At 39.2% G+C, this 26,485-nt stretch overlaps 1 long non-coding RNA gene and 1 pseudogene across 1 annotated transcript; both read left to right on the top strand.

Moving 5' to 3' along the window:
• Positions 1-11,124: 11,124 nt before the first annotated feature.
• LOC116252562 (magnesium transporter MRS2-B-like) lies at positions 11,125-13,311 on the top strand (annotated as a pseudogene).
• A 5,453-nt stretch (positions 13,312-18,764) lies between these two features.
• Positions 18,765-23,121, top strand: LOC116252114 (uncharacterized). Its single transcript, XR_004172071.2, has 5 exons — positions 18,765-18,891; positions 19,151-19,309; positions 20,136-20,189; positions 21,818-21,895; positions 22,054-23,121. It is a non-coding gene; the product is annotated as an uncharacterized LOC116252114 (long non-coding RNA).
• Positions 23,122-26,485: the final 3,364 nt, after the last annotated feature.

Genomic DNA, 26,485 nt, shown 5'->3' on the forward strand with positions numbered 1-26,485 from the left:
GAAGGTGCTCCTAGCTATGGTGTTCGCAGTGGACAAGTGGCATCCTTACTTGTTGGGACGAAAGTTTGTGGTTAGAATCGACCACAACAGCCTAAAATATATGGTGAACCAGCGCATTACCACTCTTATCCAACAACGATGGCTGTCTAAGTTGTTGGGATACGACTTCACCATCGAATACAAGAAGGGTCCCGAGAATACTGTCGCAGATGCTCTCTCACGTTTGGGAGAGAATATGTTGATGACACTTTTAGTTGTGAGCACTAATTTGTGGAATAGTATTGCATTAGAGCAAGATGCTGAGGACAGCACTAGACTGCTGAAAGCATCGGTGACACAAAACGAAGGATCCATCCTTAACTACTCCATTCGTGGAAGGCTCCTATTCCGCAAGGACAAGGTTGTGATTCCCAAACATTCCATTCTCAGGGACGAACTCATTAGGCATTTTCACGAGTCAGCCACAGCCGGTCATGAAGGGGTGACCAAGACCATAGGCAGGATCAAGCCCCAGTTTTGGTGGGAGGGTTTGAAGGTGGATGTGAAGAGGTTTGTGCACGACTGTCAGATATGTTAGAGGGAGAAGTATGAGGCAGTGAGGCCTCCTGGGCACTTAGTTCCCTTACCCATTCCTACACAGCCATGGAGAGATGTTTCTACAGACTTCATGTATGGTAATGTTAACTCCCTGGCATCAATTCTTTCTCTGATGAAGTGACGGTCAATCTCAACATCCTCATATGCCCTTCAATCTCTACCCCAATATCAGTCAGCAAGATCTTTACCCACAACAACTCTGATACTCCAGTAGCAACTGCCCTATATTCTGCCTCTACACTTGAGTGGGAACAAACATCTTGTCTCTTGCTTCTCCAAACAACTAGATTTCCCCCCAAGTAAACGCAGTACCCTGAAGTAGATCTTCTGGTGTCAACATAGCCTGCCCAGTCTGCATCAGAATACCCTTCAATTTCTATAGACCTTTGTTTCACATATAGAAGTCTCTTGCCAGGATTCTTCTTCAAGTAACACATGATTCTATCTACAACCTTCAAGTGCGCATCCGTAGGTGCATGCATAAACTGGCTCATCACATTTACAGCAAAGGTGATATCTGGTCTAGTCAGAGTGAGGTATATCAATTTACCAACTAGCCGTTGATATCTTCCTTTAGCTTCTTCACACAAAAGTTCTCCATCCTTGCTACCGAGTTTGTGCCCAGCATCCAGAGGAGTAGAAGCTGGTCTGCATCCCAGTTTTCCTGTCTCCTTCAGTAAATCCAAAGTAAATCCAAAGTATACTTCCTTTGATTAAGCACAAGAGTTGTACCTGATCTGGCAATTTCAATACCAAGGAAACACATCAGCTTGCCAAGATCCTTGAGATCAAATTCAGCCGATAGTAAACCCTTTAATCTTGTTGTCTCTTTTTCTTCATCACCTGTAACAATCATATCATCAACATAAACCAGCAGTAGAGTAACTTTACCCTCTATCCTCTTTACAAAGAGAGTATGATCTCCATTTCCTTGTTTGTAACCATGCTTATTCATAACAAGTCTGAGATGTTGAAACCATGCTCGGGGAGACTGTTTGAGCCCATACAAAGCCTTCTTCAGTTTACAGCATTTTCCAGGTTTCTCCAAACCCGGGGGCATACACATATATACTTCTTCTTTGAGATCTCCGTTGAAAAAGACATTTTTAACATCGAGTTGGCACATCTTCCAACCCTTCAGTACCGCCAAAGAAATAATAACTCTAACAGTCTTCATCTTCGCAACTAGGGCAAACGTCTCTAAGTAGTTGATCCAATATTTCTGACTGAACCCCTTGGCCACCAGACGTGCTTTGTACCTCTCAATGTTCTCATCTGGTTTGTACTTAATGGTGTAGACCCACTTTGACCCCACCAAATGAGCTGCTTCAAGCATCTCTACCACCTCCCATGTCTGATTTCTGTCTAAGGCCTCCATCTCTTCTTGCATAGCATGTGTCCACTTGGGGTTACTCTGAGCCTCTGTAACACTCCTGGGAATTACAGCCAAAGACAAGGAGGATACAAAACATTTGTAGTCAGTGATCAATCTAGAATAAGATACAAAGTTACCAATAGGGTGTTGGGTACATGACCTGACACCATTTCTCAGGGCAATGGGAAGATCCTCATTTTCATTTCCTGTCTGACTTTCTCTCTCAACAGGTTGCTTCTGAGCATGATTTGGGTCATCCAAGGAAGAAGTAGGATTGGGATTCAGAGTGAGCTTCTCACTATCAATCACCTTGTCAGTACAAACTCTCCTCCTAGAGTACACCTGCCCAAACAGACGATTGCATTCTTTCTCTATTTCCATAGGACACTCTCTCTCCTTTCCCTGTTCCTGTACCTCAATAGACGTCTCATCTTCTTCTTTTTGAAGCACATAGACAGATGGATTCTTTTCACGCCTGTAATCCAGAAAATCTGTAAACTGAATGTTCTGACTTGGAGAATACTCTTCCTTAGACATTGACTTCTCCCCCTGAAGAGAATTCTCACCAAAATAAGAGACATGTTCCAAGAATGTAACATCCTTGGTAATGTGAACACGACCAGTAGTGAGATCTAGACATTTATACCCCTTTTGAGTAGGAGAATACCCAAGAAATATTCCCTTAATTGATTTGGGGTCAAGTTTTTTTTACATTCGGGCTGTGATTATGAATGAAACACACACATCCAAAGACTCGAGGAGGGAGGTGAAAAGGTTGGCTACTCCCTGGAAGCATGGAGTAGGGTGTACGACCATTTAGAACTCGACTAGGCATGCGATTAATCAAATAGGCACTAGTAATGACTGCATCTCCCCAATAATATTTTGGAATATTTCTTTGAAACAGTAAAGCTCTGGTAACATTTAGTAACTGACGGTTTTTCTCTCAGCAACTCTATTTTGAGGAGGAGTATAACTACATGATGTCTCATGAACAATCCCCCTCTTTAGAAGGAATTCCTTGACAGTGAGACACATATACTCACGAGCATTATCAGACCGGAATGTCTTGACAGACTCACCATACTAGTTTTCCACTAGGAGGATGAAGGTTTCTATAATATAAGGCACTTCGCTACGGTCTTTCAACAGATAAACAAAAGTACATCTGGAATAGTCATCTATGAAAGTCATAAAGTACTGAAAACTACCACGAGAATGAATGCCTGAAGGCCCCCACACATCAGAATGAATCAAGGAGAAAGCTTTATTAGCACGACTATTTGAAATTTGATATGAAGCTCTATCATGCTTCGCAAACTGACACACATCACAAGATAACATGGAAATGTTTAAACTGGAACATAATTCGGGGAACAATTGTTTCAAAATCCCAAAAGGGAGATGACCAAGGCGTTCATGCCAATATAAAAATCACTGACGACACTCTTCCTTCTTGTTCTCTGTCCTGCTGACTGCTGACATAAGGGCTGTGGCAACGCGTATAGGAAGCCGATATAACCCATTAGACACCAAACCAATCCCAATCTTCTTTCCTATCACCGAGTCCTGCAAAACACAACGTTTTTCAGAAAATATAAGTTCACAGTTGAGTTCTTTGGTAATCTTGCTAACAGATAAAAGATTTAAGGGAAGATGGGGAACATGCAATGCACCATGCACTAAAAAATTGTTCAACAAAGAAAGACTCCCTTTCCCTGCCACAGAGGTAAAGAAGCCATCGGCAAGGGACACACGTTCCTTTCCCGATGATAGCTTGTAGTCATGAAAGAGTTTGGGGTTGCCAGTCATGTGATGAGTGGCACCGCTATCAACAATTCACTCTCCCATGCAAGAAGTACCTTGTTCACCTGAAACAGCCAGTGCCTGATTAACCTTCACCTCATCTGATGTGTCTGCCTGACCAACATCAATTTGGCTCAAATAAGCATGCAACTCACGAATTTGTTCTGTAGAAATAGAAACTTTACTATCACTGGGATTCGTTGCATTCGAAATAGGCTTCTTCCCACTAGGAGACCGCCCCCTACTATTCTTCTTCTCTAGATGCAGGTCCCAACAAAAGTCCACAGTATGACAAAGTTTCTTGCAGTGAGTACATTTACGGGAAGAACGGGTAGTTCCCATAAAGACACGGCTAACGAAGGCAGACCGTTCATTGTGAGACATGGGACCCTCCTTTCTCCCACTTGTGATGAGTCTCCTCAGCTCATACAGCTACGGGAAGAACGGGTAGTTCCCATCAAGACATGGCTAACGAAGGCAGACTGTTCATTATGAGACATGGGATCCTCCTTTCTCCCACTTGTGATCAGTCTCATTTGCTCTTCAGCTTCAACACGAGAATAAACATCTTCAATACTGAATGGTTCCTCAGAGTTAAGAATATGACTCCTTATATTTTCAAATTCATCGTTCAGTCCAACTAAGAAAAGGAATACCCTATTCTTCCATTCCTTGGCCATATACTGCATCTGGTCTTGAGGAGAACTCCATGTAAGATCAGAATGGTAGTCAAGATCCTCCCACTTAGATTTTAATGCTGCATAGAAATCTGCGACCGAGAGATCCCCTTGTCGCAGAGCATACACTTCCTTCATTAGTTGATATACACGAACATTTCTTTTCTTTTGACCATACATCTGCTCCAAAATAATCCACATATCCATCGTAGTCTTCTTACGAAGAATGGGGGGTTGAATATCTGAAGACACTGAATTAACAATCCACGTTTTTACCTGGTTGTCCTCAAGAAACCATGTATCCCAAGCCATACTATCCACAGCAGGTTCGACCTTTCTCCCATTCACATAGGCAATTCGTCCTCGACCAGCGATCCCTATAGTAATTGCAGCAGACCATCGTAGATAATTCTCCTTAGCAAGCCGAATGGTGGTAACTTGAACTGGTACATTATCAGTTCTCATGGTCCCAACATCAGGCTGATCGGTATGGACTGTGGAGGAGGAAGACAAGTCGGCCATGATCACCAACTACAAATTGCTGACTATCAGAGACACACAGTAGCGGCAGCCCCTGAGAACAACACACCTTAGAGTCACCAATAGCAACGATCAAGTCAGGCGGCTCAGAGGGCACCAGTAGATGATGCAGAGACGCTGGGATCTGGTCGGACGGCGCTGGAGCCTGGTCGGGCGATGCTGGAAAAAAAAAGAACGAAAGAACGATGGCCCTGGAGCAGAACGATTGCACAACTAGGGCACATGCGGCAAAGGGCAGCGGCGGAGGAGCAGCGACAACAGATGGCAGCGGCGGAGGGGTAGAGGGCAGTGGCAGATACGGGCGACGCAGAGGGTCTCAGGCGATGCAGGCGGGCGGCGGTGGCGACGGCAGGAGCAGTGACGGCAGCAGCAGATGGTCTAGGGTTGGAACTTCACAACCCTAAAAAAATAAATTTTTCAAGCTCGCTAGCTCTGATACTATGTAGAAATAATAGACGCACAAGAACCAAAGATCGAACACAGATGTAACATGGAAAAACCCTCAACTAGAGGGAAAAAAACCACAGGTAAGGAGGTCTGGTGCCCACTAGCCACCAAACTCTCTCTCTCTTAGAAACTTCATTAACACACAAGATTAGGGTTTACAATGGTATAAGTATGCCCAAACTAAGACCCAATGGATCGGGTCTAGACCCAGACCCATACATCAAGATCCGTCAACAGAAACAATGCATCTGTAATGCAATTGTTGAAGATTGCTGCTCTTTTCCTAAATCCTTTCCTGTAGGCCTCATGATATGATAGTTCATCACTGATGCTGTTTCTGTTGTTTTCTGCTGCTAAGTAGGCTGCAGGCCAATTTCTCTCTGATTAGTTTGTTATTGTGTAAGTATTTTGTTCCACATACATCATCACTCTAAGTGCTTTTGAATTTGGCTATTTTTGAATAATTTTGGGAGACAGTTCACACTAAATTCATACTTTGATTTCGTTTTTCTTTTCTATTGGTTACATTTCATGACGATTTTTTGGCAAGCACTGGAGTTTCTTGATTATTATAAACCTGAGCATTTTGTACTTTGGTATTCTTTTGCCTTTCAGAAACTTTATGTTTTGTTTTTTTTTTTTTTGACAATGGACTTCAATTAGCTTGTGAAATTGAAGTTTATAATCATGTAACCAGGGCACAAGACTGATCAAACTTTGTTGGATAGTCGTACATTTAGAGTCTAACAGAGTCCAATCCCATAGTTGTCATTATCATGCACTTGATGATTTTACAAAACCCACCACATAGGATTGGTTTATCCTCCTTTGGGGAAAGATAAGAGCTTAACCTAAACCATTTGTAAAACTTTCAATCAGTTGAGGACTCAAACATTTATGGAAAATCGTCACTATTAAACCAACCTTTCGTATAGAAGTCCCTAGGAGAGTTGGTGGAGTTCATTTTTTTACCCAACCAACCTATGCTATTTTGCATTCACCCTCTTCTTTAGAGTAGAATTCCTTCCTCTTGGTGATATACCATTTGATGTTAAGAATTTTTGTAAAAGTGATAATTTTGAATTTTGCTTGAAAACATTTTAAATGTGTCTTCTCACACAATGATGTGGCTTTTCTTTATTCTTAGTACCTCCTTGAGCAAAAGGATAAAATTTGAAATTTTTGTTGCCAAACAATAGAAGAGGAAAATTGAAAAGATCTTGAATATGAGTAGGAATGAAAGGTCCTGGGAAGTTGAGAAAGTCGAGACTAGGAAATGCTATTAACTCCGGTAATCAAGCATTTGCAAGGATTTAGCAGGAAGATATCTTGAGAGAGAAGCCAAAATCCTTTGTAAGATTTTGGCAGGTAGCAAAATGAGAGTTGAGAGATTGGCTCAAGACTTGTGTGGTCGTTCCTCTGGGTCAGTAATCAGGAGTACCCGGTAGGCATATAGGTGATTTATGTCTATACCACGAAGATAATGACTTATGAACCTTTGGCTCATCGAAAACCCACAAGGTGAAGCGGGTTGGATATGCGATAAAGCTACACATAACCACCAAAGCGGTGGAGCTTCGTAGTATCCTCTGGGGTGGTGAGGTATTCCCTCAAAGGTGAAGGTCGGCCTAAAAAAAAAGAATCAAGGAAAAAAAAAAATTAAAGGCAAAAGCTGAATGCAAAAGAAAGAAAGAAAGAAAAGGAGGAAAAAAAAAAACAAAAGGTGTCTGCCAAGAGATGAAAGACATGAATGCTGAACTCGCAGGAATTGAATGTGAAAATCTTTGGTAGATGTGCGGTCCTAGGGTCAATATCTTCTCCTATTTTTTATTACCTAAGATGCTGAGGATGATTCCTTTATGTTCATATTTTGGAACTTGAAAGGCATCCCTTCTAGAGATTTGACAACATCGACGCGAAATGAATCCTAATGCTTGTACGGTAGGTGCTATGTGTAAATGAAGGCCATATTATTTGCACAACACGAGCAGTCATGCTTATTAGTTAAATTGATCGTTTTTTAACTATTTCAAACTAAAAACTTGACATCTCTAGTCATAGGAGGAACTAACCAATCTCCTTTGTTCTTGAAATATGTTTGTCATTTCATTCCCAATCCCCTTTGGCCTTGAAAGATGTTGGCCATTCCATTACCAAACCATTAGTCCATTCATGGAATTGATAAAACTCCTCGAACCTAGTCAACTCATGTTGAGTGTGACGAATTTTATTTTGTTTGTCTCAAGAGATGCATATCATATGGGACAAGTGATTAAGCCTGGCCCATTGTTGAATCTGGTGGTTTTCTTAGTGTGCAATTTCTGGTCACTACTATTTTTTTTTGTTTTAGGTGGTAAACAAGATGGATGGAAAAGTGGATGACTTGAAGCTTCTTTATCGATCATATTTAATGCAAACTTTCTATAATGAGCATATTGAAGAAAAAAAAAACGTGAGTTTACATTATGCAGTTTCTGGATTTATTAAAAATTGCTTGTTGCAGTTCTTCATGAGAATTCTTAGCTACGTGATGCATTGTCTTCCTTAAGTCTAAGAAAAAAGGAAAATTAACTATATATTTTCTGTCCTCAATTGTTCAGTGCTTCTGTTTCTTTTTCAGGTGAATGAGGCCAAAAATGTGCTGAAACTTTGCGATTTTGGTAATGCTATGTTTGCTGGGAAGAATGAGATTACACCATAGTTGTATCTCTGTTCTGTAAGTCCTCCGTTTGGTTCTGTTCAAGTATGGTTGTATCTCTATTCATTAGTTGTTTTTACTGCAACTTTGAAAATCTGTTGTGTGTGCAAATTCAGGTACTTCTTTGTGTGATGTGTATGCTTCTGAATCGTGATGTGAGGGTTATTATTGACTGGTTTCTTGAAACTGCAGTTCTTGGTTTGCCGTATGACCATGCTTTGGACATATGGTCAGTTGGCTGCTGCTTGTACGAGCTATATACAGGAAAGGTCCTCTTCCCTGGACCATCAAACAATGACATGCTTCGGCTTCATATGGAGTTAAAAGGTCCATTTCATAAAAAGATGCTCAGGAAGGTATGCGACTTTTTGGCATGGAAAGTATACTTACTTTGGACGACTGATTTTGTTTATCTTGTGATTGATATCCTTTTTTACTCTGTCTTCTATTTTAGGGAGCCTTTACAGATCATCATTTTGATCGGGATCTGAATTTCCATGCCACTGAAGAAGATCCTGTTACAAAGGAGGTGATCATTTTTTCATTATCATGTACTTCAGGTTAATTTATCTATAGCATGGTGAAAGTACATCTTGTTTGTGTTATATATATATATATATATATATATATATATATCATTGTTCAGTAACAAGTGGTTGGGTAGGGCCATTATGTCTTTTATACCTGCATCTTAATTGACTCCACAAGGACGATGCAGGGAGTTCTATCCTTGGTCAGCAATACCATAACTAAGCAAGCCAAGTAGAGATGTGCACCGAAAGGATGTAAGTGAACAATGCTAATCAGCTAGTTTATAACAAATGTACCTAAATAAGCTTCGTAAGGTAACTAATTAGCTAATGACAAAGTGACTATAGTTGTTGAAAGGGCACTCTTATGGGTTTAAGGTAGAAAACATCGATTTCAAGATCTGAGTGTGGGAGATTGACTTGCGGTTGAAGAAAGAGATTCCTGATTTCTTTCACAAAATGTATAAAATTTATCACTTTTACTGTAGATTTCGGTTGTTCTGTAAAGATTACTGTAGATTTAGTGTTTTGTGAAGATATGGCATCAAATTTCAACAATCCTACCTGACAATGGTCACAAAGGTGAGGAAAATGATTGGTAGAAAATCATGTGCAAGTGTTATAATTAGATGATGAACAATAAATAGATGATATTTGATTGTTTTCATTTTTTATTTGCTTAAATAATTTCATCTTGTGTTGCATAAAACTTTAAAGTTATTTCTTAATGTGTTATTACTTGTAACATTATGAGTATGTTATGTTAATGGATGTTTATTCCCATAAGTCTATATTTATGTGGAACATGTTTTTAATGGAAAACATTTTTTTCTTTATCTTTTCTGTTTTTTAATTTATTTTGAACTTTTAACATTAACCTGAATTTCCGGCACATTTATGAAACTGTTGTCATACGTTATGGTATGGCGTATTTGTTGGTCCCACCAATACGGGTACATTGGTTTTAGTCATTCAACTTGAATTCGCTTGGACCAGCTAGTCGTTTTGTGGTCTTAAACAACACGTACTTGACTTCTAAATTGACAAATAAAGACCGAAAAAATGGTTAAATGGTGTGATTGGTGAGGACTGCTCAACTTAGTCGATCAAGTGGTCCATAGATTATGCTCCAGCCAACTTGATAGTCATGGACCTGTCAACTGATCATTGGCCAGAACGATAAGCATCTATTTGTCCAATTAGTTGCTAGGTTCCCAATGACCCAACAATTTATAAGTGCTATGAGATGTAGTTATGTTATGGAAATGTGGTGTCCTATGATGTGAGAGTTTCTCAAATTTTTTCTTAAGAAATTGCTCCCAACAATATTAAAATGTGTCTTATCTCTAAAACAAAATGTTGCATCTGCATGAGGTAAAGAAAGTGTTGAGTGTTATCCATATCGGACAATACGTATCGTATATAGGTTTGAGAAACCTATGCGATACGCATACAACACACGATATGCCTGTGGATCATAGGTGTATCATCCGCATCATGCGATACAAAGGCTGTACTGTACGATGTGGCTGATACACCCCCGTATCTTATGATACGGGGACAAAACGGATAAAACATTGTTTTTTGTGCTTCTTTTTAAAATCGGTCCTCCCTTATGATACGGACCAGACTCTCTCTCTCTTAAGATTTCATTAACTTCTCAAAATTAGGGTTACAACCCTTACGTAAGGCTTCACATGGGCTACACGATGGATCGGGTATGGATCCAGACCCGGTCCTGAAACCCATTTGACATGCTTCAACATGAACTATGAAAATGCTAGATTAGATTAGTCCAAGGAGTTGCCTGTGTCAACCCAAAGAACAAAATGAAGAATGATTTTGGGACCCCAATCTCACACCCAGATCAGTCAGACATATCTGAGATCTTCCAATATTGGACTTCTCAGACTAGCATGTGCGATAACATTGAAGACCAAGACTATGAAAGCTTTTTGTGACAAGCTTAACTGCACCTTCTTCTGATGAAACGAGTTCAGTTGGAAGAAAGGCTATGAGTTAAAACCTGCATCTCCACTCTGCTGGTGAGAAATAACCAGTGATCTGATCACCTACGTTAAGCAGTGAAGTTTGTTTACTGCATTGGATACTCTTTCCAACCTACTTTACTGGCCATGAAATAAAGCCACTAAAACCTGCCTGATGTCCTTCTTTAGGCCAAGACTGAGAAAGCAGTTTTGTTCCTTCCTACCTCATACCTATGGCAAGTGTTCGATGTCAAAACTGTATTATAATGGCAGTGCTGCTTAGTGCTGATTACAATTCAGGCCATAGGATGTGATGATACCATCCTTAGGCATTAACCCACGTAGATCCAGTTATCCAACCAAAGCTATTTTGTCTGCATATCTTAAGTCAATCTCTGTGCATATACCTGATCACCTGTCTGGACATATTTGACCAAAGTCATCAATAAAAGCGTAGTCGGGCGTCATGGTCAGTCTTGTAGCTCTTACATATCTTTCAAAGGGATGTTCTGATATAGCTTGTAGTTCTAGCATATCTTCAGCTTCAGGAGATGCTGTCATTGACCTCTTCCAAGTTCAGGAAAAGTCAGCTGAGACCATTGTATATGGCTTTGACTCCTCTTTATTCTCAAAGTTCTTTTATTCTGTAGCAGTTCTGAAGCCTATTCCTCTCAAACAACTCAGTCTCATTTGCCCATCATAGTTCAAAATTTTTGTTTTTGTCTCCATCTTGAACAAACTGAATTGGTTTTCTCATCACGGTCAACAGAAATTTATTGTTAGGTAGAACACATATTCATGTTGAGTTTATCCATAGCAAATCTGATAAATGACATAATAAGGATTTCTGTATCTTGTTCCATAAAAAATGGTTCCATCATAAATCTTACTTACATGGCAGAAAAGATACTTTTGATTCCATGCATGTATTGTGTATGGAGATGTTGGGTCCCTCCTCTTGTAGCTTGGCCAAACAAATTTAGCTAAACAAGAGGAGCCTATGTTCGATTATTTGTTTGTCACAAGATCAGTCTAACCTATCCAGAAACTGAGCGGTTCTGACCCTCAATATCTTTCTGAAATCATCTCATATTCATCTCACTTTTTCTAGGACATTTTCGATTGATTTTGTCATTCTACTGAAATTTGGCAGCTTTCCAAAGCCTTAATTTGATTATTGTACTCCAAGTTTGAATCTGTAGACATTCTCTTTATAATTGTTGGTCATTTTCCACAGCTAACTCTTTAATAAGGGAATTTTTTTTGGCCCCAAAAAGGCTGCAGATCTAGAGATAGAGGCATGTCCTTTGTTGGATGAACTGACCTCTAAAATAAGTACCTTAAATTTGGAACGAGTGCGTCGGTTGAAGAGCAGACTTGTTGCTTTGACCCGGAGGGTTCAGAAGGTACTTCTTTTGTTACTTTATCTTATGTTCACTCTCATCCACTTTTATTTCATTGTGAGTTTCATTTCTTACAGGTCAGGGATGAGATTGAACAACTTATGGATGATGATGGTGACATGGCTGAAATATATCTGACAGAGAAAAAGCTGCGAGTGGAATCTGCTATTGATGGTGATCAATCTATAGCCGGTTACAGCTCTATAGGAGCTGGAATGTCGGTTTCTGCTCCTGTTTCCCCTGTTTCTTCTCCTACAGAAACCCAGAGACTTGAGAAGAGCCTAAGCATAGCTAGAAGTAGACACGAGAGCATGAAGAGTCAGAAAGTGCCACGGAAAACATTGAGGAATTGGAAATGTTACTGGAAGCCTACTTCGTTGTCATTGACAGCACCCTCAACAAGCTAACATCGGTACACAACCCAAACAAGATTTCTATCCTTTTCATGTTGGCTGACCTTAACATCGTTCTTGCTAAAATTCCTAAATGACTTTAATCTTTACAGCTCAAGGAATATATAGATGATACAGAGGACTTCATCAATATACAATTGGTTAGCACTATTCTCCCTTTATTTTTGAGATGGCATAGAGCTGTATAGAATGCAAGAAAAGGTCCACCAGTTACCCTTCACGCAGGAACATAGTCATGCATCATTCTTGAAAATTGCATTCCTGTGGATAGTGTAGCCGGATGTGCCAGGTAACATCTTTGCTAATTAATAAACCGATGAGGTGCCTTCTGGTTGCTTTATCACTAGATTGGAGGACAGAACTAATTCGATATTCCAAGTTGTCAACATCTGCTTGGCACTGCTAGCATACTAATTTGCCTTTGTCAAACTTTGGTATTACTGCCACAAAATAATTTCATATTGTTACTGGTCTGATGCAGGACAATGTGCGGAAACAGTTGATTCAGTTTGAATTGCTGCTTACAACTGCGACATTTGTTGTTGCAATCTTTGGGGTAGTAGTAGGAATCTTTGGCATGAATTTCTCGATATCACTATTTGATGAACCAGAGGCATGCAAGTGGGTTTTATTGATCACTGGTGCATGCGGAATTTTTATTTTCTGCACATTTTTATGGTTCTTTAGGCACAGAAGATTGATGCCCTTGTAATATAGGTATTGTCTGTCAAAAAACGCAAAAGGAAAAGAAAGAAGAAAAATTTGCCCTTGTGCGGGCATCTTCAAATGTAGTAATAATGATGGTGATAATAATACAGAAGGGAAAATTTGAGGTTTCGATGAATAAAACCATGAAATGAGCAAAAGGGGTCTGATGCTGCATGCACCTCATATACAGCGCAGGGACAGGACTCTCTCTCTCTTTACATGCCGATCAACAATGAACTCTGGTGACTATTGAAAGCAACTTGATCAGAAAATAGAACTCGTAGCTGCGGTATTCTCTGTATTGTTCGACCCTTATCATACAAAACGATCTGTCTGGGAAGACCTAGATGATATTTTCTCTAATTCACTGCGCGTTTTGCCATGTACACCCAATGAGCAAGGAGGCGATAATGCCCATTTGCCAGGTTGGCGCTGGGAAGACGGAGGAACCCATTGGGACGACACGGGTGGCTTGTTTGAAGAAACTCTTTGCAGGCGAGGGTACTCGTCCGAACGTTACTATCTGAGAAAGAGGTCCAGCAGCGTGGAATTGGTGAATTTCTGGTGGTCACTTAGTTTTGTTCCCTCAAAATGATGCAGGCGTACGGGAGGAACTTAAAGATGGTTCAGTTCAGGTGTATAGTGTGCAAGCTTTCATTCCAAAAGATCCTGCAGCACTTGTAAGTGCCGAATTTGTACAAGCAGAAAGTTTTTTGGTTGAGGTGCTATGATACAAATGCAGTCACCAAGTTAAATCAAAGTCACGAATTCATGAGAATCTTGCTTTGTCAAGGCAAATGGAAGGTAGACACCTTTCATAATAAAAAAGGTAGAGATGGTCAAGCCTCAGTATCAGGTTGAAATGTTTCTCAACAAATTTCAAACTCCCCAAAGTAATGATTGATCCTCACTATATGATTGCAATCTTTCATGAAAAGGTAGGTACATTGACCTGACTCAAATTTTTTGTCACTAAACTTGCTTTTAACTTGGAAATGTGAGATCTGACTTTTTTCTACATTATCAAGTGATGTAAAATATTGCTTTCCTTTTGTCAACTGAGCCTCTATAAAAATGTATGTGTATTGGTGGAATAAATGGGCAGAAGGGGATATGACACCATGACATTAGTTCCACATAGGTTTTGACTTTGTTAGTGGCCCTTGATTAAAAAATACTCCTTCTTTTGCTTTATTATCACTATTTGGTAGATAAACAAATAGAATTATTTCCAGGTAGGTGCCTTCTCAGAAATCTTGAATGAAGTACACCATGTTACATATATTAATTGCATAAGTCTCAAGCATACATGAAATGTCAGTTTTTATATGCAGCTGGTTCATGTACTCATTTGTTACATTATATTTGCTTATATGTCCATGCAAGACCAAGAAACTATCTAGCTACCACTTTTTGACAGTAACAAGCGCAATTTTTTATTATTGGTTATCACATGCAGTTGTGTTGTAAATTTGATAATGAAATTGTTGGGGCACATATGTTTTTGGTTCATTATTTCAAACGTGTTGCTTCATTCGAATATTTGATGGATGTTTTCTTAGTTTTTGGATCATGCAGTGGTGCTTTTGGCATTTGTTTCGTCTATGTCCTTTAGGCGGCATTTGATTAGTCTGGAATTTTGATTTTGGAGTGAAAGTTCCATAGTCAAAATTCCACCTAAAAAATGGAAATGGAATTTTCATTGCAATTCCATCTGTGTTTGATAACTTAGAATGATAATTCCATAATAGAAAATTCTTTGTTTGATTAAAATGGAATGAAAATTTTGGAATTGGGAGCCCGTTTGAATTCAAATAAACTGCTACTGCCAATTTAAAAGCACAACTCCGTTACAATTTACAAATCCAACAACAAAAACAGCTGGAATACACAAAAACTAACACACACCCCCATAAACGTGCACCCTGAGACAACAAAAACGACTAGAATACTCAAAATTTACACTTGGATCACTTTCTATGAGTTGTTGTCTAGGTTGAACATAGACAACCTCCTATGGTTTTTCCACTCCATGCAGAACAGGCGCTTTTGAAGCATAGCATGTGCTATGAACATGACAGTACCACTCTTCACCTCGAACCATGTGTTGTGACCATGATGTGCTTCTGAAGCACCTCATTGCTCTCTGAATTTTTTCAGAACTACAACATGACACTGGAGTATACATTCACATCAATATAATATAGGTTATGACAGAAGTCCATTAAGCCCAAAAGATTGAGCATTGGCCAGAAGTAAAATATGTTGCATTTCTTCCTTCCTTTGACATTTGTTCCAAGGGCTTGGCGAGTTCATTCTTCCTCCTAAAGCATTAACAGCTTTTCCCTATGATTCTAGCAAAAATTCACGCATGTTGTCGCTTACCCAAGGACACTATAATGATGTCCAGTTCATGCGTTCCATCTTCTTGTATCCTAGTTCACATCCAGTTGTCCATTTTCGCAAGCATATATGTACCTAGTAAAAGCATAGACATTACATGTTTGATATCCATTGTAACAACATGTTCTGGATGAGAAACATCCACTACAACATGTTCTGGATCCTTGGATGGTGGAGCCCGAAATTTTGTCCCATGGAAGTCTTTACAAAATTTCGGGCTCCACCTCAATAAAGGAAGAGAAGCACTAAAGTAAATTCAAGAAATATATTAAACATGGTAGGTCCATTTTAAAGAGGGTTCGCAAGTGCCTACCTCACAATGTAGGCCTCTGGCAACTGGTTCTGCCTCTTCTATGACATAAAACTATGGACAGCATGGTTGGCTGTTCTGATTAGTCTATCCTTGTGGATAATGAGGAGTCCTTACTCCTCTAGCTATCTCCCTAAAAGCCAATAGAAAAATTTAATAAATAGGCTGGGATAAAGAGATAATGTGGGAATTTGGAGTTCATCCTTTTTGAGTTAATACCAAATTTCCACAGTAGGTACAGAAAGCATGAGACAATAGGGATGCAGAAATGAGAAGCAACATGTCTTTAAAATATCTTGGAAAGTGGACAATAAACTGGTAACAAAATTAGAAGTCCCTTCACAAGTGAATTTGAAGCAAAAAGGAAATTAACAGCAAAAAAATGTAAAAGAAAAACATAGCTGAAAGGATGAAAAATGAAGTCATTGAGAAGCAAATGAGGCATGCTTTCACCAACCAGCACAATATTTATAAATTTATTTCTGAAATTTCTTAAGCAGATTATACATTTTTGAGTTCTCATGCAAAATGAAGTATGCATTCATGCAATCTAAGATGGCCAAAAAACTAAGCTAAATAAGTCAGTTAACTATTTCATCATATGAATATCTCCAATCATGACAGAATTTCACAAAAAAAATTCTGCCAATAACCCCACACACACACTTATATACATTACATATATGTATATAGTAAATTATACATTTAAAGACTAGCAGATTATAAATATTGGAACCAACAATAGAAATGAATTCCCTGAGCAGAAAACAAACTCGGCCTGACAGAGGCTGTGAACAGTAGAAATGCAAGTGCTAATTCTTTTTGATAAATTCCATTTCACTTTTTGTTTGGCTTAGTAATAGCCGGATCAACCTCAATCAATACATGTGAATTTAGACAGTGAAAGAGAGGAACGAAGATTTTATAGAAGTAATTAAGAATGTCTTTAAGTTACGCAGATTTAATCTATTTTTAAGATATGCAGTTCATCAGCAGATTCATTCATGCCAACCTTATTGTTAGATGTCATATGCAAAATCTCGACGGTGCAAAATATATATACCTGAACTTGAAATTACAAGATTCAAAGCTCAAGTCCTACTAAACTCTGAGAGATCATCTTCAGAAATCCTGCACAAGAAACAACCAATGAAATCAAGATGTACATAATTCTAAGACAGTATAAAAAAAATTAAGCAAACTTTTGTGCGTCAACAATGGTCGACATGCACCTCCCATCGGAAGAATGAAGGGGCTGCCGGATTAGCCCCTCTGTGTGTCGGCCATCACTGAGAAAATATCACAGGCAGAGAAGATTCACAATGGCAGGGAAGATTCAGGAGACAAGGGCAGGGAAAATAGAGAAAGGATGGAGAACACCACCTCTCGTCAATCCCTTGACAGAGCAAACGAGAGAGAGAGAGAGAGAGAGCAAGGGCAGGGAAGATCTTCACATACCTGCTGTAAGCTGCTGCTGAAGAGTTGATGACTCTGCACTTGAACTCCTAATGGGCGGGAATGGAGGAGAAAGGGAAAAAGCTAATGGGTGGGATTGATGAATGAGAAAGAGAATATACCAGTCGTGTTCATGAGAGAGTTCCAGCTGAGTTGAGCAAGAGACAGCATATAAACTTGAACATGGACCCTCCCACATACCAGTCATGTGTATACCCATTTAGCAATCTACTTTCTATTTTATGAGATGTATTTTATATAGTTTCTTTCTCGAGCTTAACCGAGTTTAACCGAGCCGAGCCCACTTAACTCGAGCTCGACTCAGTTAGGTTATCGAGTTCATTTCTTAACTCAAACTCAACTCATTTAATAAACAAGTCAAGTTCGAGTCAAGCTTATCAAGCGAGTTCGAGTCGAGCTTTAGTTATCTCGATGCGTTGAACAACCCATTGATGGAATTCTGTTTCCGGAATCAAAATCAAACACCCTTGGGTCGGATTTTGATTCCAGTATTTGGATTCCAGAATTGAACCAAAATTTTTGGAATCAAAATGCTGTGTTTGATTAAGCTATTCCAGTTTTTCTAAAAATGAGAATTTTTATTCCCAAATTCCACCGATTCTTATGTATCAAACACTCCTTTAGGAATTGGAGGTTAACATGTAGGCAAGATCCCAAGTGATGAATGAGATGCGGAAGAAGTTGCCAAAACTGAGAGAGAAAGAAGGGAAAGCTATGGACAAGCAGCTTGCCTTGGAGCTTTTGGTGCTTGCAAATATCAAATATTGATTGGCCTGATCATGAACATCACGAGCTTCTTTATTGTGTTGTTGCTCAGAGTGAGGTAGAGAGAGTTACTATTTTGTTGATCATGGTGTGTGTCATCTAACTGCTTGATTCTAATTAAGTTGCAATATTATAGCCAACTTAGATGGTTCATGCAGCGTGGGGATGTTATAGTAGCGAGGCTTGCACATGGTTCTTTTTTTTTTTTTTTGCCAAGAGTTGATGATATTAACAATATAATTTGTATATGCCTAAAACTGTGTCTAGCAAAGGTACTAATGTGGCTGAAAGCTGTATTAGTCGGGCGCACACTGGATATGGGTGCGGCTCCTACTCACACCAGAGCCCAATTAGAATGTGATATTACTAAATTACTTATATAATATATGTTGTTTTGATATTTTTGTATAGAATATAATTATTTAAATATGTTATATACATTAATAACTAAATTGTAATAATAATATATACATGCTTATTCTATTATATATAATAAATTAATAATAATAATAATAATAATAAAATAATAATTTTATATTTAAAGTAGGTTGGACCAAGTTAAAAAACCATAGTTTTTTCCTGTCCATTTTGTTTGGTTGTAAAAACAATCGTTTTTGGGTGTCGTTTCTTCTTCCCTACGGCCCAACAGAAAAAGAAGGAAGAACATCTCGATGTTCTTCTTTCCCTGCACCGAAGAAGAACCTGTTCGACGAGAGCCCATTGTCAGTGCGGTGGAACGAACAAAAAAAATCTTGGTAACCCTTGCCATTCTTCCCCTGTTTTCTTCTCCCCCTCTCTCTCTCACGCACGGACACAGTTTTTTCATTTGATTTTGTTATACTTTTGTTTGCATCCTCTATCATTCTTCAATGCTAAAGAAACCCCTTTCATCTTTCTCTTCCTCTCTCCCATGAATTTTTTCTTTATTTGATTTTATCAAGAAAGGAAAGCAAAAAAATATATATTGAGTTCGTGGGCAGTCCCATTGACAATGGAAAGAATATGATTCTGCAGGGGCGAGCCTCATTCTCCGAGAGACGACTTGGAGCTTCAAAATCCTGGTTTGATTGCAATCGTTGCAGCACATAGCGATTTTCTAGAGAGCAACTACAGCTCCCTCTAGAGAGCAACTACAGCTCCCTCTCAACCTTTTGCCTATCAGTAGCACTAACGGTAACCAAACTCTTTCCCACTCCCTTTTCCTCCTGATTCCTCATGTGTCTCATTTGATTTTTCCTTTTTGTGTTTTTCGTTCTTATGTTTTACCCCAATCGCCTTCATCTTCAAGTTGCATAGATCATACCCAATCTGCCGGAAATGCACCCCTTCAATGGCTGCTATATTCGTGATTCTCTCCACAGCCTCCATTGGCTCTATTAACCAAGAGATGTGAAGAGACCGTATTCCAACACCACCCTGCATATGTTGTCATTGGTAGCATTGCTTGGTTTACACAACTGAAGCTGCCCGAAAATAGAAGGGAGCTCCAAACTGCTTTCAGGTTATACAATTCCATAAATTTGAAAATGACGCATTGCCAATACATGGAGGCCGTATTTTCATCTAAATGCAAGGCTCCCAACCAGAGCCCAAAGTTGTGCTAGCCGCTAGTCTTCATTACTGAGAGGATGTGCCTGCAGGCACGATGTAGCTTCCAAATGAGCTGCACTTGCTGTATGCATATATTATGGAATTGTATAACCCGCAGTCTCAATGGCACATATTGTTTCCATATATAACAGAAACAATACGGTAGTCTCAATGTTTAGGCAAAATCAATCAGTTCCTCGCGCCAGTAGGTCCACAATAACTAGACAAATGGAAGTCCTTTCGTTTGCTGAGTGGAAATTTCTCAGGTCTTATTTAATTGCATTAACGATTGGTGAATTGGGGCAATTTCTAGATGCATCTGTGTTAGTCTGGATGATTTGTCCACTTTACGTCTGTTCTTTCTACTTTTCTAGCTGATTCTGGCAGCTCGTAAATATCCTTGTCTCAGGCACATGATATTCAGGGTCAAATGTTGAAGAACACTATCCTTCGCTTATTACAGGTATGGAAGATTAACGCACTCTCCTATGTGTGGATATCAGCACAACCTCTTTTTGGATTTTGAACTCACCGAGCCACTCTCTTGTTGGCATGAACCTGAAATATGTTATGCACAGAAAGCACTTCGGAATTCCTTTCTTTTTTTTTTCTTTTCCATCTTTTCCGTCTAACAGAGTTAGATATGCAGATTCGGATCAGATTTAGGTATAACTTAAAAATTGGATTCAAATTGGATTCAGATATTAAAATTCAGATTCGAACCGGATTCAAGTATAACTAAAAATCGGATTCGGATCGAATTCGGATGTAGATTTTAAATTCGGATTTGAATATGGTATACAAAAATTTGCATCCGAATTTGAATCTTAATTCGAATCCGAATATATGAATATCCAAAAAATCGAATATGATAAAAGGTATATCTGATCCGAATTCGATCAGTTGACATCCCTACTGGTTATATTCCAGATTCTATTCCTTTCTGACACATCTAGTTCTTCTTTCATTGCTGAGCACTATTTATGTGACTGTCAGGCATTTTTTGGCTCATGGTTTGAGTACAACTTCGCCAAATATGATTTGTGAGAATCTAAATAATTTTTTCAATTCAATACCATGTAAAACTGACTACTTACGTGATCCATTAGTGTAATAGGTATAGCAGTCTTTGAGCCGAGCAGGAGGTATGGTCTCCCTAAATGACCTTCTAAATGGACTTTTTCTTGACCTATGTCACCAGGGTGCGGCAGAGTGGTACGTTTTCTTGACCTATGTCAGGGTGCGGCAGAGTGGTACGTTTGGTTCTGGTTTCGGGTTGAAACCAGATCCAAACCAAGTTCATCCGAACAAAAGTGTCTCAAAAGGTAAGCTCTTCTGGCCCGTCGTTTGAGCTCTTCCAGCCCGTCGAGGTTTACAACAACCGATTTACAACAATGGGGAACGGAAACATTATATGTTACTTTATTGTCTAAGATTTGATTGATACAGGACTAAAAACGGAGCTCTTCTCACTCAAATGTCAAAATTTTGAAGTTTTTACATCAAAATTTTGAAGTTTTTATGAAATGGTCCGGCGAGTGATAGAGTTTGGGTCTTGATTTGGATTTGGATCCAATTCGATTTACCCAAAACCAAAATTGTTATAGGAATAACCCTCGTTACTGAACAACAGAGTGCTTCACCCCATTCCTCCGACCCCAAACCTAACCTTCTTATTAAGAAAGAAAGGAATGAGGAAAATTACAATTTTGATTTTGATATTTAATAATTTTGTGGTTTAAAGATAATTTTGTTATATATATTATTATTATAAATTAATAATAATAATAATAAATAATCTTCCCGCACCGCCGCACCAATCATTTTTGAGATGTGCCCTGCCGACACCCGCACCCGCGGCACCGGCACCCCACACTCTGGTGACATAGTTCTTGACTGAGTTTGCAGCTGAAATTTATTGATGCACATCTTGACTATGTGTGTTAAGTTGATAGTTCTGCTGCTCCTAAGTTGTCGTTGAGGTTGTTCTAGTGATTGAAATTGATGTGTATTTTTTTGCCTTGTACTACTTTGTATTTATACCTGGTGTACATCTTTTGTTTTTTTTTTTTAATTTCACACTAATTTCAGTCGTTGGTAGTGGCTGCAACACTTTTTGTATGCACTCATCCTGGTTCGAACGGTGCTTCTCATTTGTTGTGAAATATGGTAAGCTCAGTACACTAACACCTCTTGAAATGTAAAATTTTTTAGAGCTCGAATTAGAGCATTTATAGCATATTTTTTGGAAGAGTAACTTTACAAAACGTGCCTAAATTTCCCTCTTTTGGAATTTGTTTGTGTTTTTACCTTGGACGTGCATAAAGCAGGAGGACCCAAACATGCGTAGGTGTTCAAGAGCTGGTTTTCTATCGTATTCCACTTCAAACCGGTTCCTGGTTTTCAACTTGTAGCTTGTTGTCCTGTCGATTAAGTAGCAGGAGGTGGCTATAGTTTCTGGCAAAAAATCTTCTCCAACATTCATGTGAAATAGAAGTGCCTTAGCGATGTTCAATGCGTGTCGATTCCCCCCCACCCCCCCGGGTTATCAAATTTGAAAGCCTTTATATGGTTACTGAACTTCAATCATGTAGAATTGCACGATGTAGTCACAGACTTCAGTTTTCTTGTTAAGAAAGTACACCCAAGATGCAAGATTTGTCATCTATTAACAGAAAAAAATATTGAAATTTGAAGTTTGATAGTTTGGGAGATGGTCCCTATACATCAGCGTGTATTAGATCAGACCACTCTTGCCTTCTTATTTCAGACTTGGGAAATGGTTTTCTTGACATCTTGGCATAGCTGCATGCTCACAAACTTGGAAATTCGAAGAAAAACTCAAAACATAGCTTGGAACAATCTTTCTGATGGATACCCGATCCTACAATACCATAGGTAGGTTGACTCCTTATTCTTAGCCACACGAAAAGCAGTAGCAGTCTTCAAATTGATGAAGTAAAGTCCATCTTGTTTGATGCCTTCACCAGTCTTTCTCTTGGACACTGAATCCTCCAGAATTAACTTCTTGGAAAATATAATGTTGCAATCAAACTCTTTAGTTAGCTTGCTAACGAAAAGTAGACTGATAGTAAAATTCTGAACATGAAGTTCAGTTGCCATCTTTAAAACTATTATCAAACACAGTTTTCCAACCCTTCTGGCAGGCGTCACGGAACCATCTAGCATTTGTATACTAGTTTTTGTGACTCATGTCATGTTTAACCGTTTAGTTGTGTCACTTGTAATGTGCTCAATAGCTCCACTGTCAACTATCCATGCGGTGGGACTTGGCAAGGTAGTAAGGGCACGCCACTTACCAATTATTTCAGATGGATGAGCAGACATAGATGCTGGTGTGGTGACAACTAAGTTTGATTGAGCAACCTGCTTCAACAGCCTAGCAAGTTCTATCAGATTTTCTTGAATTGAGCTGGTGTTTCTTGAGCTGCTTGCTTCTGACATCTTAAGAGGGTTTTCCATGTAAGTTCCAGCATCAAACTCCTTTCCAAGGACAACCAAGATCTTGAGGATTGACTTCTTTACTATGCTGGTGTAAGGTGACAAGGTTGGACGTACTAGGTCGATATTGGGAGAGAGTTCACCCCACATAACTATCAAACTGCTCAAATAAGCTGGAATGGTTTATTATCTTTAGTCAAGCTTTGTGTTTTTCACCATAAAATCTCGGTTTGGGAGTCCCAAATCTCCTTGAATGAATCTATGAATAGAGATCCTTCAGCTGCGATTAGCTCCATTGAGTTGAGTAACCAAATCATGAGGAATTTGTCATTGGCTACCCATTCATCGAAAGAATGATTATCTTTGGTTGATGTTGAAATTTTACCTATAACATATCCGATCTTTGATTTGCCACAGAAGAATAGACTGGCTGCTTTCGACCAAAGTATCTTTATTGATAGATTTGGTTCCCACATAATTGTTTTATGTTATACGGGTTCTTGAGAAACTGGTCGATCATGTATGCTATTCCCTTCTAAATTCATCTTTTCACAAATTCAGAAAAGCTTTGATACCATGCCATAGTAGAGCGGCCTATTAAGACAAAGTGTTGAGAGAACGTGAAGGAGAAGAGAAGAGATAGAAATTGAGGAACCTAGATGACTTCCTCTTCATATATATATATATATATATATATATATATATATATATATATATATATATATATATATATATATATATATATATATATATACAACTATATAGGGTGTTACATACTATTAGGACATTAGTATGTTGTATAATACTTGACAGTTTTCTATCTGCCATACACGTAGGTTCTTGCCTCACTAACACTGACTTATTAGATTAGAGTAGCTCCTACCATCACAAGCTGCCTCTTTTGATTTTGAAATCTGTGCACACCTGACCATGACAAAGCTCCTTCCTCGCCCCACAACTTTAAAAGAGAAGTTGATCCAAAAAAATTTTGTACTACGACCAGTCACGTGAAACTCATTGCTTTTCCATCTAGCTACAACCTTGGCCTAGTTAGGATCAAAATCAATACTTTGTATTCCACATATTGACTACAAAAACTTCAAACTTTCTTCAGTTGACATTGCGTCCAGCAAAAAGAAAATTTCAAAATTATGGGTTTGAACAAATTAAAGAAATTTCTTTGGGTTGCCTTATCGGTCAACCCTCTCACATTCCAACCAGCAATCTTGTTCAGCAGCCCCCCACCAACCCCAACCACTTCCCCCCTCATGGTGGATCGTATTCCTTGTTAATCATGTCATCTCCACCTTGCAACTTTTCCCCAGTCATTCAAAAGACATCCACTATTTTACCTTAGCCAAAATTCAATTTATTCTGTAAGTAGCCTTTATCGCCACCTTTTTTCCTGAAACTTCCAACTTCTTTGGATTGAAGAACCCTTTTCATGCTCGAATGTACCACCATGGGAGTTGCATAGATATTGTCACCACCTATACACCCCAAGACTTTATAACATTGCCACCTTCCAACTGCTGATCAACATAGAGGAAAAATCTGACCCCTCCCTTGAGTTAATCTGCTCTAAGGAATCCCTCCAAGGCCTGCAAAGGATTAAGTCAAGCCCAAGCTCGGCCAGCTGGACCTCTGCTCAACTCCTGTTTTGTTAGCTCGAAAAGAGCTGCATGATATTAGATTGGGTTAGACTAGACCTTGTTGAAGCGAGACATCAACTCGTGAGCTTGATTAACTCATTTAAAGGATTTTGTTGCTGCTACGGAGGAAGATGGCAGGCATCTTCAATCATCAGTTGATGCGTGGAGGGATGCAGGATAGGAAAGTGCGCTTGAATCCAGCTATAACCGTCACATGGAAGTGGGAGGCTGAAGTTGGTATGTCATGTGGAGGATGAGGAAAAATCCAAATTTAAAAAAGTTCTAAAAAAGGAATCCTCGGTTTCAATTTTCCTTGATCATGGAGAGGGTTCTGAGAAACCTTCACTGAGTTTTTTGAGGTTTTAGAATTAGAAACCCTTGCTCACTTGAGATTTCAGATTCAGAAACCCTCGCTTGAGTGAGGGTTTCTGAAATACTGAAACCCTTGTTCGAGCGATGGTTTCTCAGGTTTTTAGAAACACTCGCTTGAATGATGGCTTTTGAGGTTTGAGAGACCCTCGCTCGAATGAAGGTTTCTAAAACACACTGAAACCCTTTCTCAAACGATGGTTTCTAAACGGTGAACCTCTTACTTGAGAGATGGTTTTGAAACCCTCACGCAAGAGAGGGCGAGAGAGGGTTTCTAAGATTCTACTGCAAAGCCTGCTGGGGCGAGGTCCTAATCATACTGACAAAAAATTACATATACAAAACCAAAACCAAAACCAAAAACGAATATGGGAACAACGGGATTCTTCAGGGAAATGTGTTCCACCACAGCTTTGTCCCCAAGGGACAAGGCTTCAACAAAATAGAAATGACTTCAGTAGAAAACACTTGAGTTACTAATTCGAGCATCTGAAGGGTGATCCAACACCTGCATGATCTTGTTACGCCACATTTTTGGGCCAATCAGAAAAGTAATTCCATGGTTTAACTCACGAGCTTTGAAGATGATGTCATCCAAACAAAGCTAACCAGCTTTGAAAATTGCAATAGCATTGCGATTCTAGGCCAACGTCAGCAACGCCATTAGCATGGTTAAAAATTCCATAAGTAAATTTTGAGACAATTTGTCTATTGCAGAATAGCAATATGAACACAGACCATCTAAAAGGAGAGGAATTACCAACATCTGCATCAATACCTATGGCAAACCACAGATTGGCCTGCAAATGCACATGGCTCTTGAAGAATAGCTTCTCATACGAGCTGTAGATGTTTCCAAACTCCCTGGGCGACTTGAACGGAAGGGGGAGTGCTATCACCACGTCTAACCCTATTATGGATTTTCCAAACACAGCCAATAACCATAGGGAGTGTCATCTTCCATACCTCAGACTTCCAGCCTTGTCTGTAGCTACTCTCCTTTCGTTCGAGTATAGTGGTTATGATATCATCACCCATCGGTATTCCTATGCCGAACCTTTGGCTAAGCCATTTCCATAATTTCCTAGTTCAGGTACACTTTAAGAACAGATGGGGAGTTGTCTCTTCTTTTCCTAGCATTATACCCTACTTTTTTGCATCTGCCGAGAGTGAGCAGCCGATTATGTGCAGCAAGCAGGCTGAACCAAGCTGCACTACGTGGAGCCTTCAAGGACCAAAGATGGGTGTTCCAGCTCGCCTTTACAAGATAAAATGA

Source organism: Nymphaea colorata, chromosome 4 (genome assembly GCF_008831285.2).
Source record: "Nymphaea colorata isolate Beijing-Zhang1983 chromosome 4, ASM883128v2, whole genome shotgun sequence".
In the NCBI taxonomy this organism is placed as follows: domain Eukaryota; kingdom Viridiplantae; phylum Streptophyta; class Magnoliopsida; order Nymphaeales; family Nymphaeaceae; genus Nymphaea; species Nymphaea colorata.